This window comes from Enhydra lutris, unplaced genomic scaffold (genome assembly GCF_002288905.1).
Source record: "Enhydra lutris kenyoni isolate GAN:26980312 unplaced genomic scaffold, ASM228890v2 scaffoldscaffold68, whole genome shotgun sequence".
Lineage (NCBI taxonomy): Eukaryota > Metazoa > Chordata > Mammalia > Carnivora > Mustelidae > Enhydra > Enhydra lutris.
The window spans coordinates 8,043,207-8,055,927 of record NW_019154152.1 but is presented as its reverse complement, the minus strand read 5'-3'; the positions used below and the strand labels follow the sequence as shown (position 1 = coordinate 8,055,927).

Below are 12,721 nucleotides of genomic sequence, written 5' to 3'. Positions count from 1 at the left end.
TACACAAGAGAACACTTGTGGTGACATACATGATTTTTGATGGATTCTTCAAGTCTAGGAAGAAAGTCCCTGCAGGGGAAAAATTATTTGTTTTATAAAGCCAAAGGCGGGGGGACAAGAACAAACTCTGCAAATTTATGGCTCAAGACTCAGTAAGACCTGTGTCTTCAGAATGATACTCCCTTACCAGAAAGACAAAGGGCAACAAAGGCTATATGGAAGGCAACAGCACCCAAATGAGGTCACCCCTTTCTGAGAGCCATACTCTAAGGGTATCAAACCAGTTCCAGAGGAAAGAAGAAGACATAGCAGGTGTCGTTTCAGGTAGAGCCAAGATTAGGAACCCTAATATGAAACACTCAGTTTCCTGACAGAGAAGACAAATTAGGTAACAGTGAGCTTAGAGCAGAAGATACCATCATGTCTCTGAAACCGCAGAAAGAGGTATTATGAAGCAGAAAATACTGACCCAGAACCCCAGTGGAGGAGGAAGGAGAAGGAGAACAAGTAGCAAGAGCAATACAAAGTCCAGTCTAATAGGCACTGGTAACAGACACAGAAACTCAGGCCCAGAAAATAAAGAAAAGTCTCAGAACCAGAACTCTAGATTAGTGTGACTATGGACTCTTTGACTGAAACTCTGAACCTTCGCCTAAAGTCAGAAATTGTGTAAAATATCGAGAGAATGGAATGGGCTAAAGCTTCACAAACAGTCAAGAGGGCTGGGATCAATAATTTGTATCAAAAAATATGTTTTCTGAGTTCCCCCTTAAGCTTGTGGAAGGCAATTCAGAGATTTTAAACATGGCCAAGTGGAAGATATACATCAAACTAAGGTGAAGCATCACCAAAGGCAAAGCAGAGGCATAGGCAAAGATTTGTGGCCACACCATGGAGAGATGGGAACACCTTGGAGAGAGAGCATCTAATTATACCTGAGGGGATCAGGGAAAGCTTCACAAATAAGGCAACATTAAAGAATAAAGTTTAAGAGTGGAATAGAATATTCCAGAATGACTTACTAGCCCGAAAAGGAACTCCAAATTCATAAAGTGTGGAATTTTGGATGAACAGCTAAGAGATCAATATTGAGGGAACAGTGCAGAGGGATGAGGCTTGAGAGGAAGGAATGTAGTAAGTAGATTTAGAACGGTTACTCCCAGTAAAGTTCAGGTGATGTTTTTCTTTGATAAACTATGATATGAGCCAAGTTACCAAGCTGCACATAGTAGCTTCAGCTATCAGTAGGGCTTTTTGAACCTATGAATAAGTGATATTATTGCCTTGCAATAATCTCATTAATCTCATTAGATAGTATCAAATTCATAAATATTTTGCTGGTGGGCAGGCACTGGGGTTTCATAAATCTACCCATTACTATTTCATAAGAGAGACTCCCTGTTTTCCATTGCCTGTAGCTCTTGTGCTAATAAAAGCATGGATTAAGATGCATAGTCATCAAATCTTAGCCAGTTTATTTTCAAATTTTCATTATACTACTGAGTCTGAATGATATGGATAAGGAGATACCCTTTAATCTGTAAGGGGTTAGAAGTTTTCTTTATAATCTGAACTGGAGAATGTGAGCCACATCACTCAATAATATCATAAATCTTAGAATAGAATATACTTCCATAGTACTTATATAGAAAGGTAAAAGAATAAGCTCTTTTACAAAAAGTCATTATCAGCCATACTACCGTATCTCTAAAATTTCTTTAAGACATTATTAAACTCATCTTCTCTGCTACATGCTCTTAGCTTTTCTAATGATCCTTCCTCTTTTAGAACTTGTGTCAGGTTCTTCTTAATCTTCACCATCCAGTCTGAATTTGTTTTTCTAAATAACCTCAACACTTACATATGTACAAGTTTTAGTATCTGATTTCCAGCCTCATGAACAACTTTGGGCCCTTCAAGGAACAAATGCATAAGGTCAACTTTCAATAAGAGAAAGAAAGTGAAAAACAAATTAATATATAAATACACCTCTAAAAAAGTTTAAATGATGATTTGGGGTTGATGTCCACTGGCAAAACCTCAGTAGTGAATATCACCCAAGAAAATAATGTAGACTAAGAAGAGATAGGTTGAGGAAAGAACACAGGGAAGTACAAGCATTAAACATAGGACACAAAAAGAAAATTCAGGACACAGAAAATATGCAGCACTGAAGTTGAATTAATAAGAGTTGATTAAAGTAGCTGGATTCTATACTAATATTTTTACTATATGTTAATATATATAAGGGAGTACAGAGAGTATGGTGTTATAGCAGCAGAGAGAAAAAAATATTCAATATAACATTTGTTAACATCATTATCAGCCATCAACTCAGAGTTATGAGGAATAAAATAATGGATAAAACAGGCACAGCTCCTGCTCTCACAGAGTATAAAGCAATGGAGAGAAGAGACACATAATGGCAATTATAATGCTATCCAAAGACTGATAAAAGGGGAAGTTTGGAGCATTATGGTAGTACATAGGAATGGGATCTAAAAAAGACCAGGAAAATCAGGAAAGGCTTCTTAGAAGAAGCGATACTTAGGTTAGAAGCCAAAGACTAGTAAAAGTTACCCACATGAACATTAAAAAAAAATTCATGAATAAAGAAAACATCTCTGGATGTATTTGAGAAATGAGGTTCAAGAAAGAGAAATATGAAAAACTTCCCATTTGATTGAATAGTGTGAAGTGTGGTGGGTACACAAGCAGACTACACAGATCCCTCTTCAAGGAAGGACTTTCTGCCAGCTGGTAAGAGAGCAGACATCCTCCAGCTGTTATTCTTAGGGACTCCTTTGGGTATCAAAAGCCCAAAGTCACACCCACCCATAAGAAGACCCCATTCAGTGACAGTGGATATGACAGCTGGGACACTTTGGTCTTCTGTGGATTAAACTGGTGGGCACAGTTCCCTACTTTGAGTTAGTTAGCTGAAGCTTTGTCATGCATGCATTACAGTTTGATTTAACAGATATATTCAGAACAGTCCATTCTAAAACAAAAGAATATGTATTCTCAAGTGCACATGGAACATTCTCCAAAACAGATCACATGTTAGCCCACAAAACAAACCTCAACAAATTCAAGAAGACTGAAATTATACCATGCATATTTTCTGATCAAAATGCCATGAAACCAGAAGTCAACCACAAGAAAAAATCTGCAAAGACCACAAATATATGGAGGTTAAATAAGATGCTACTAAACAATGAATGGGTTAACCAGGAAATTAAAGAAGGAACGAAAAAGCACATGGAAACAAATGAAAATGAAAACACAATAATCCAAAACCTCTGGGATGCAGCAAAAGTGATTTTTTTTTTTTGAGAGAGAGATCACAAGGAGAGAGAGAGAGAGAGGAGGAAGCAGGCTCCCTGCCTAGCAGATAGCCCCATGTGGGACTCGATCCCAGGACCCTGAGATCATGACCCGAGCTGAAGGCAGAGGCTTAACCCACTGAGCCACCCAGGCAGCCCAGCAAAAGTGGTTTTAAGAGGGAATTTTATAGCAATACAAACCTACTTCAAGAAACAAGAAAAATCTCAAACAACCTAAACTTTCACCAAAAGGAAATAGAAAAATAACAAACAAAACCTAAAACCAGCTAAAGGAAGGAAATAATAAAGGTTAGAGGAGAAATAAATGATGCAGAGGGATGCCTGGGTGGCTCAGTCAGTTGAGCACCCGACTCTTGGTTTCAGCTCAGGTCATGATATCAAGCTCCTAGGATCCAGCCCTATATTGGGCTCCCTGCTCAGCAGGGAGTCTGCTTCAGGATTCTCTCTCTCTACCCTCCCCATTCTCACTTTGCCCCTCCCCATGCTTGCTCTGTCTCTCTCTCTCTCTAAAATAAATAAGTAAATCTTTTTTTTTTTAAAGAAAGGATCTGTACTTGAGGAATTATGGAACACTCATGAAAGAAATCAAAGAAGACACAAAAAGATGGAAGACAATTTCATGCTCTTGGATTGGAAGAATAAACATTGTTAAAATGTCTATACTGCCTAGAGCAACCTATACTTTCCATGCCATTCTGATCAAAATTCCACTGGTATTTTTCAAAGAGCTGGAGCAAACAATCCTAAAATTTTTATGGAATCAGAAGAGACCCCGAATTGCTAAGGAAATATTGAAAAAGAAAAGCAAAACTGGCGGCATCACATTACCTGATTTCAAGCTTTACTACAAAGCTGTGATCACCAAGAAAGCATGGTACTGGCATAAAAACAGATACATAGACCAGTGGAACAGAGTAGAGAGCCCAGATATGGACCCTCAACTCTATGGTCAAATAATCTTCGACAAAACAGGAAAAAATATACAGTGGAAAAAAGTCTCTTCAAGAAATGGTGCTGGGGGGGGCGCCTGGGTGGCTCAGTGGGTTAAGCCGCTGCCTTCGGCTCGGGTCATGATCCCGGGTCCTCGGTTCGAGCCCCGCGTCGGGCTTTCTGCTCAGCAGGGAGCCTGCTTCCTCCTCTCTCTCTGTCTGCGTCTCTGCTTACTTGTGATTTCTCTCTGTCAAATAAATAAATAAAATCTTTAAAAAAAAAAAAAGAAATGGTGCTGGGAAAACTGGACAGCTATATGTAGAAGAATGAAACTCGACCATTCTCTTACACCATACACAAAGATAAACTCGAAATGGATAAGAGACCTCAACGTGAGACAGGAATCCATCAGAATCATAGAGGAGAGCATAGGCAGTAACCTCTTCCAACATCAGCCACAGCAACTTCTTTCAAGATATGTCTCCAAAGGCAAAGGAAACAAAGCCAAAATAAATTTTTGGGATTTTATCAAGATCAAAAGCTTCTGCACAGCAAAGGAAATGGTGAACAAAACAAAGAGACAACACATGGAATGGGAGAAGATATTTGCAAATGACAGTACAGACAAAAGGCTGATATCCAGGATCTATACTCAAACTCAACACACACAAAACAGATAATCATGTCCAAAAAATGGACCCAAGACATGAACAGACACTTCTCCAATGAAGACATACCAATGGCTATCAGACACATGAAAATATGTTCATCATCACTAGCCATCAGGGAGATTCAAATTAAAACCACATTGAGATACCACCTTACACCAGTTAGAATGGCCAAAATTAGCAAGACAGGAAACAATGTGTGTTGGAGAGGATGTGGAGAAAGGGGAACCCTTTTACACTGTCGGTAGGAATGCAAGTTGGTGCAGCCAATTTGGAGAATAGTGTGAAGATTCCTTAAGAAATTAAAAATAGGGGTGCCTGGGTGGCTCAGTGGGTTAAAGCCTCTGCCTTCGGCTCAGGTCATGATCCCAGGGTCCTGGAATTGAGCCCCGCATCGGGCTCTCTGCTCAGCAGGAAGCCTGCTTCCTCCTCTCTCTGTCTGCCTCTCTGCCTACTTGTGATCTCTACCTTTCAAATAAATAAATAATCTTAAAAAAAAATTAAAACCAAACATTTAAAAAAAGAAATTAAAAAGTAGAACTTCCCTATGACCCTGCAATTGCACTACTGGGTATTTACTCCAAAGATACAGATGTAGTGAAAAGAAGGGCCATCTGTACCCCTATGTTCATAAAAGCAATGGCCACGGTCGCCAAACTGTGGAAAGAACCAAGATGCCCTTCAACAGATGAATGGATAAGGAAGATGTGGTCCATATACACTATGGAGTATTATGCGTCCATTAGAAAGGATGAATACCCAGCTTTTGTATCAACATGGATGGGACTGGGAGAGATTATGCTGAGTGAAATAAGTCAAGCAGAGAAAGTCAATTATCATATGGTTTCACTTATTTGTGGAGCATAACAAATAATACAGAGAACATAGGGAGATGGAGAGGAGAAGGGAGTTGAGGGAAATTGGAAGGGGAGATGAACCATGAGAGACTGTGGACTCTGAAAAACAATCTGAGGGTTTTGAAGGGGCAGGAGGTGGGAAGTTGGGGGAGCCAGGTGGTGGGTATTATGGAGGGCACATATTGCATGGAGCACTGGGTGTGGTGCATAAACAATGAATTCTGTTACACTGAAAAGAAATTAAATAAATAAATAAAAAGAAATTATATAGAAACTGAAATAAATAAATAATAGAACAGATCAATTAAACCAGGAGATAATTCTTTGAAAAAAAGTCAATACAATTGCTAAACCTCTCTCCAGACTTACCAAGAAAAAAAAGAGAAAGGACTAAAATATATAAAATCACAAATGAGAAAGGAGAAATAACAACCAACACCACAGAAATATGAATAATTATAAAAGAATATTATGAAAAACTATATGCCAGCAAATTGGACAACTTAGAAGAAATGGATAAATTTCCAGAAACATATAGATTACTAAAACTAAAACAGGAAGGAACAGAAAATTTGAACAGACAGATAACCAGCAAAGAAATTGAGTCAATAATCAAAACACTCCCCACAAACAAAAGTCCACGTCCAGATGGCATCACAGGTGAATTCCACCAAATATTTAAAGAAGAGTTAATACCCATTCTTCTCAAACTATTCCAAAAAAAAAAAGAAAGAAAGAAAGAAAGAAGGAAAAAAGAAAAGGAAGGAAAACTTCCAAATTTATTCTATGAGGCCAACACTACCCTGATGCCAAAATTTGATAAAGACTCCATTAAAAAAGAGCACTAACTATATAGGTCAGTATCCCTGATGAACATAGATGCAAAAAGTCCTCAAGAAAATACTAGCAAACCAAATTCAACAATACATTAAATAAATCATTCACCAAAATCAAGTGGGATTTATTCCTAAATTGGAAGTGTGATTCAATCCTCACAAATCAATCAGTGTAATACATCACATTGATAAGATACAGGATAAGAACCATATGATCATTTCACTAGATGCAGAAAAAGCATCTGAAAAAGTCCAACATCTATTCATGATAAAAACTCTCAACAAATTAGCTTCAGAGGGAATGTACCTAAACATAATCAAAGGCCATCTATGAGAAACCCACAGTTAACATCATCCTTAATGGGGAAAAACTGAGAGCTTTTCCCCAAGATTAGGAACAAAACAAAGATGTCCTTTCTCACCACTTTTATTCAACATAGTATTAGAAAGTCCTAGCCACAGCAATCAGACAACAAAAAGAAATAAAAAGCATCCAAACTGGAAAGGAAGTAGTAAAACTTTCACTATTTGCAGATAACATGATATCTTATATGGGAAACCTGAAAGAACAGCAACAAAGAAAGAAGGAAGGAAGGAAGTTCTGTCAGCTAGAACTGATAAAGAAATTCAGTAAACTTGCAGGATACAGAGTCAATGTACAGAAATCTGTTGCATTTCTATACACTAATAATGAAGCAGCAGAAAGAGAAATTAAGGAAATAATACCATTTACAATTGCAGCCACAATAATAAGATACCTAGGAATAAATCTAACCAAAGAGGTAAAAGACCTCTGCTTTGGAAACTATAAAACACTGATGAAAGAAACTGAAGAGGACACAAAGAAATGGAAAGACATTCTATGCTCATGGATTGGAAGAACAAATATTGTTAAAATGTCTGTACTACCCAAAGTAGTCTATACACTTAATGCAATCTCTATCAAAATACCAACGGCATTTTTTACAGAACAAGAATAAACAATCCCAAAATTTGGATGAAACCACAAGTCCCCAAATACCCAAAGCAACCCTGAAAAAGAAAAGCAAAGCCCAAGGCATCACAATTCTAGACTTCCAAGTTCTATTACAAAGCTGTAGTGATCAAGATAATATGGTACTAACACAAAAATAGACGCATAGATTAAGAGAACAGAATTGAAAATCCATAAATAAACTCAAAATTATGTGGTCAATTAATCTTCAACAATGCAGAAAGAATATCCAATAGGAAGAAGATAGTCTCTTCACCAAATGGTGTTGGGAAAACCGGACAGCAAGATTCACAAGAAAGAAACCGGACCACTTTCTTACACCAAACACAAAAATAAATTCAAAATGATTTGCAAATGACATCTTCAATAAAGGTTAGTATCCAAAATACATAAGGAACTCATAAAACTCAACATCTAAAAAAAAAAAATCCAACTTAAAAAATGGGCAGAAAACATGAACAGACGTTTTTCCAGACATAAAGATGACCAACAGACACATGAAAATATGCTTGACATCATTCATCATCAGGGAAATGCAAATTAAAACTACAGTGAAGTATCACCTCTTATATGTCAGAATGGCTAAAATCAACAATACAAAAAACAGCAAGTATTGAGGATGTGGGAAAAAAGGAATAGTAGTTCCTTTGCAGTAGTTCCTTGCAGTCCAACACTGCACTTTTGGTGGGAATGTAAACTGGTGCGGTCACTCTGAAAAACATAAGGAGGTTCCTCAAAAAGTTAAAAATAGAGCTACCTTATGATCCAGCAACCACACTACTGGGTATTTACCCAAAGAATACAAGAACTAATTCAGGGGGATACATGTAGCTCTATGCTTATAGCAGCATTATTTACAATAGCCAAGATATGGAAGCAAACCAATTGTCCTTCAATTGATGAATGGATAAAGAAGATGTGATATATATATTCTTTTTTATGGCTGGGTAATATTCCATTGTCTATTACTCAGCCATAAAAAAGAATGAACTATTGCCATTTGCAATGACATGGATGAAGTTAGAGTATTATGCTAAGCAAAATAAGTCAATCAGAAAAAGACAAATACCACGTTTCGCTCATACGTGGAATTGAAGAAACAAAAGGGGAAAAATAAGACAGAACAAAAAACAGACTCTTAATTATAGGGAATAAAAAGATGGTAACAGGGACGCCTGGGTGGCTCAGTTGGTTAAGCGGCTGCCTTCGGCTCAGGTCATGATCCCAGCGTCCTGGGATCGAGTCCCACATCGGGCTCCTTGCTCAGCGGGGAGCTTGCTTCTCCCTCTGCCTCTGCCTACCACTCTGTCTGCCTGTGCTCATGCTCTCTCTCTCTCTCTCTCTCTCTCTAATAAATAAATAAAATCTTTAAAAAAAAAAGATGGTAACAAAAAGGGAGTTGGCTGGGGGATGGATTAAATAGGTGATGGGGATTAAGGAGTTTAGTTGTTGTGATGAGTGCCGAGTGATACATGGAAATGTTGAACTACTATATTGTATACCTGAAATTAATAAAACACTGTATGCTAACTACCTGGAATTAAAATAAAACTTAAAATGAAATTTTTAAAAAGAGAAAGTAAATTGCTAACCTAAAAATTTTTTAAAATTTTAAATGACAGGGGGACCACATAATAGGGCTCTCCATGGGACTTGGGGATGAGTATTTCTATTCCTTGAGCCAAGCTTGGCATACCTGTAAGATCACTGCAGGCCATTTGGGGCTTTAGCAAAAAAGGCACCATGCCTTGATTCACACAGGAAAAAAGATTACAGAGAGTCTCATGGAGGACCTGGGGAGTATCCAAGAAGGTCTAGGGCAACTCTAGGCTCCAATCTATGCAAAAGCCCAGGCCCCAGGGGAGAGGAGAAATTGTACTCCTGGCAACAAAGGCATAAAAGATAGGTGTAGCCAAGAGAATAGAAGCAGATACGGAAGACAGTTCCATTTGGGAAGGATCTCTACAGGACCTCCTAGCAGGGAATAACCAGGAGCCAAGGGGAAGGAAGGGAAGGGGAGGGGCCATTTTCTGATTCTGTGTTTGCAGCTCTGGGTTCTGGTTACCCTGCCTCTCTTTCTCCCCATCTTTGGCTTTCTCACTTTTCTTCCTTCTTTTGATCCTCCGACTTTGGCCCTCTTATTCTTCAAGATCTTCCTTAAAGAGACAAAAGCCTGAGGTCTGGAAAACAAGTGAGAAAAATGATACTGAGCAATCCTCTGGACATATTAGAGGAGCAGAAACCTATGCCTAACAAAAGAGCAACCAAAGGCTGCCTCTCAGAGCCTGACACTGGGGAAGCATGCTGTCAAAGCAGAAAGGATGGTGCCAACAGTAGATCCTCCCATTTAACTTATGGATCCAAGATCCTCAAAAGAGATTGTGATTGAATGTACCCATTTCTGATTTTTTTAATCAAAAACTAAAAATAGACATCAAATCACCAAAACTAATAGAGACCATTCATCAGAAAAGCATTAGCCAGTAGCACACTGAAGGGAAAGTTTTAGAGATATTCTACTTCAAGTCTAGACCTAGACACAGATGTTGACTCTCGCTGTTTCCTTACATTGTTTAGAAATGTATAAACATTTTAATACGATGCAAACTTACAATAGGGGCACCTGGGTGGCTTAGTTGTTAAGCATCTGCCTTCTGCTTGGGTCATGATCCCAGGGTCCTGGGATCGAGCCCCACATTGGGCTCCCTGCTCAGCAGGAAGACTACTCCTCCCTCTCCCACTCCCCCTGCTTGTGTTCCCTCTATCCTGTCTCTCTCTGTCAAATAAATAAATAAAATCTTAAAAAATAATAATAATAAATTTTTTAAAACTTACAATAGTAAAACTTATCTAATTGTGGAAAATATATTCTACCAAAAAAAAATGTGAAAAAGAAAATTTCCTAAAAAACTATTAGCTTTGGAAAGCAATAGTGTAAAAGAGCTATATTTTGGAAAGTGTTTTAAAAAACAATAGTCATCAGGAGGTTTCTTACATAACAGTAGCCAATTAGGAAATATGAAGAGAGACAAAAATAATAGTAATAGAAAAAATTCCAAAAAAAATCTATGACAAAAAAAGAAAAACATATAGATTTCTGAATGGAGAGAATCAATGGATAAAGACATCAACTCTTCCATAATCAATTTGTATTCTTAAATGTAATATTCCAAAAAAATAGCATTTAAATTAATATTAATTTAAAACATTTTTTTGAAGTTATTACTAAGAATGTCCCCTATCATGTGGTAAATACATGATTCAATTGGTAGTAACACTAAAAACAGGAAAGATTGTCCTGGGAGGCAGTCATTTTTAAATATAGGCTGAAATGTAATATATGAACAAAAAAGGTCATTCAGAATAATAGGAAAAAAGAAGTCTCATTTATTGAATGATGCTGAGATAATAGTTTAACTATTAGTGGGGAGAAATTAATTTAGATACTTTTTCACCCCATGTGAATTTTCTATTATTGATTGATTGATTGATTGATTTTAGAGAGAGAATGAGGTTGGGGAGAGAGGCAGAGAAAGAAGGAGAGAGAAATTCAAGCAGACTCCCCACTGAGTGTGGAGACTGACCTGGGGCTCAATCTCACAACTCTGAGAACAGACCTGAGCCAAAACCAAGAGTTAGACACTCAACTATGCCACCCAAGCACCCATGAAATTTCAAATTTTTTTAAAAAGCTAAGTTAAAATAAATTTTCATAAAGAATATGCTAGTAAATATTTATTAAAAGAATGAATTTTACATCATTAAAAGTTTAAAAGTCACAAAAAAAATAAAAAGTAGAGTTTGTTATGACTACATAAAAGTTTGTGTATGCATGTGTATAAATCATTTTTTAGAAAAGACAGACTTTAATGGAAAATGAATTGAAGGAAATATTTCCAGAAAACTCAACAGAAGTAATATCCTTAAGATATAATGAAATTTAAAAAAAGTTATAGAGAAATCCATACAAACAGTGAGCATTTGAAAAACATTATTTCATTTAATACTGTAAATTGCACATAAAGACAAAAGAGAAAATTAGTGAAGAAGCAGATAAGTGGAAAATAAATCTTTGAAAATGTCAAAGTTCAAAAAAAAAAAAAGAAAATGTCAACAGTCACTCAACAGTGAAGTGAAAACTGAACCAAAATTGAAATACCAATTTTTACTTACTCTATTAATAAAGATTTTTAAATTAAAATTCCTAATTTGGGATGTGATGAAATGGATGGATTTGGTGACATAAACACAGTCCCAAGCAAACTTGTAAATGTATGTATACATAAAGTGCTACAGTGTATCTATGAAGCAACATTTTAGTATACATCAAGAGCACTTAAAATACCCATATTTTCATACAGGGGCAGAATAACTTCTTGAAAAACAATCTGGCAATATCAATCAAAATCTTTGTTTTTCATTTCGCCCCCCCCCAATTCACTCAGAAATTACCCTATAAATTACCTTATAAATAAACTTACACATATGCATAAAGATATATGAACAGTACAGTTAGTACATAATTTTTTACAGTAACAAAATCCTGGAAACAAACTGAAAGTCAGAACTTCTCATTAAATTATCGGATATCCATGTGGTAGAAAATCATGTACAGTGAAGCATATCTAGTTTGTGATATGGAGCAGTCTCCAAGATAATTAAGAAAGAAAAGGAAAGGAAACAAAGGCTACAGGTATGTTTAGTATACTAACATTTGCTTTTGTCTTTTATAAGAAAAATAAATGTATATTCTTATTCATGCAAAAACTATCTCTGGAAGGATTCCTAAGAAAATGGGTTACTGGCTGCCTCTGCTGAAAAGGAAGGGATTTAGGAGACCCAAGCATAGAAATCTTACTGTCTGTTGTTTATATTTTTTATTTTTTCAGCATAACAGTATTCATTGTTTTTGCACCACACCCAGTGCTCAGTGCAATCTGTGCCCTCTCCAATACCCACCACCTGGATCCCCCAACCTCCCACCCCCCGCCCCTTCAAAACCCTCAGATTGTTTTTCAGAGTCCATAGTCTCTCATGGTTCACCTCCCCTTCCAATTTCCCCCAACTCCCTTCTCCACTCTAACTCCCC

At 37.0% G+C, this 12,721-nt stretch overlaps 1 pseudogene; it reads left to right on the top strand.

Moving 5' to 3' along the window:
• The first annotated feature begins 215 nt into the window (after nucleotides 1-215).
• Nucleotides 216-12,721, top strand: part of LOC111159272 — a 14,423-nt pseudogene continuing 1,917 nt past the window's right edge.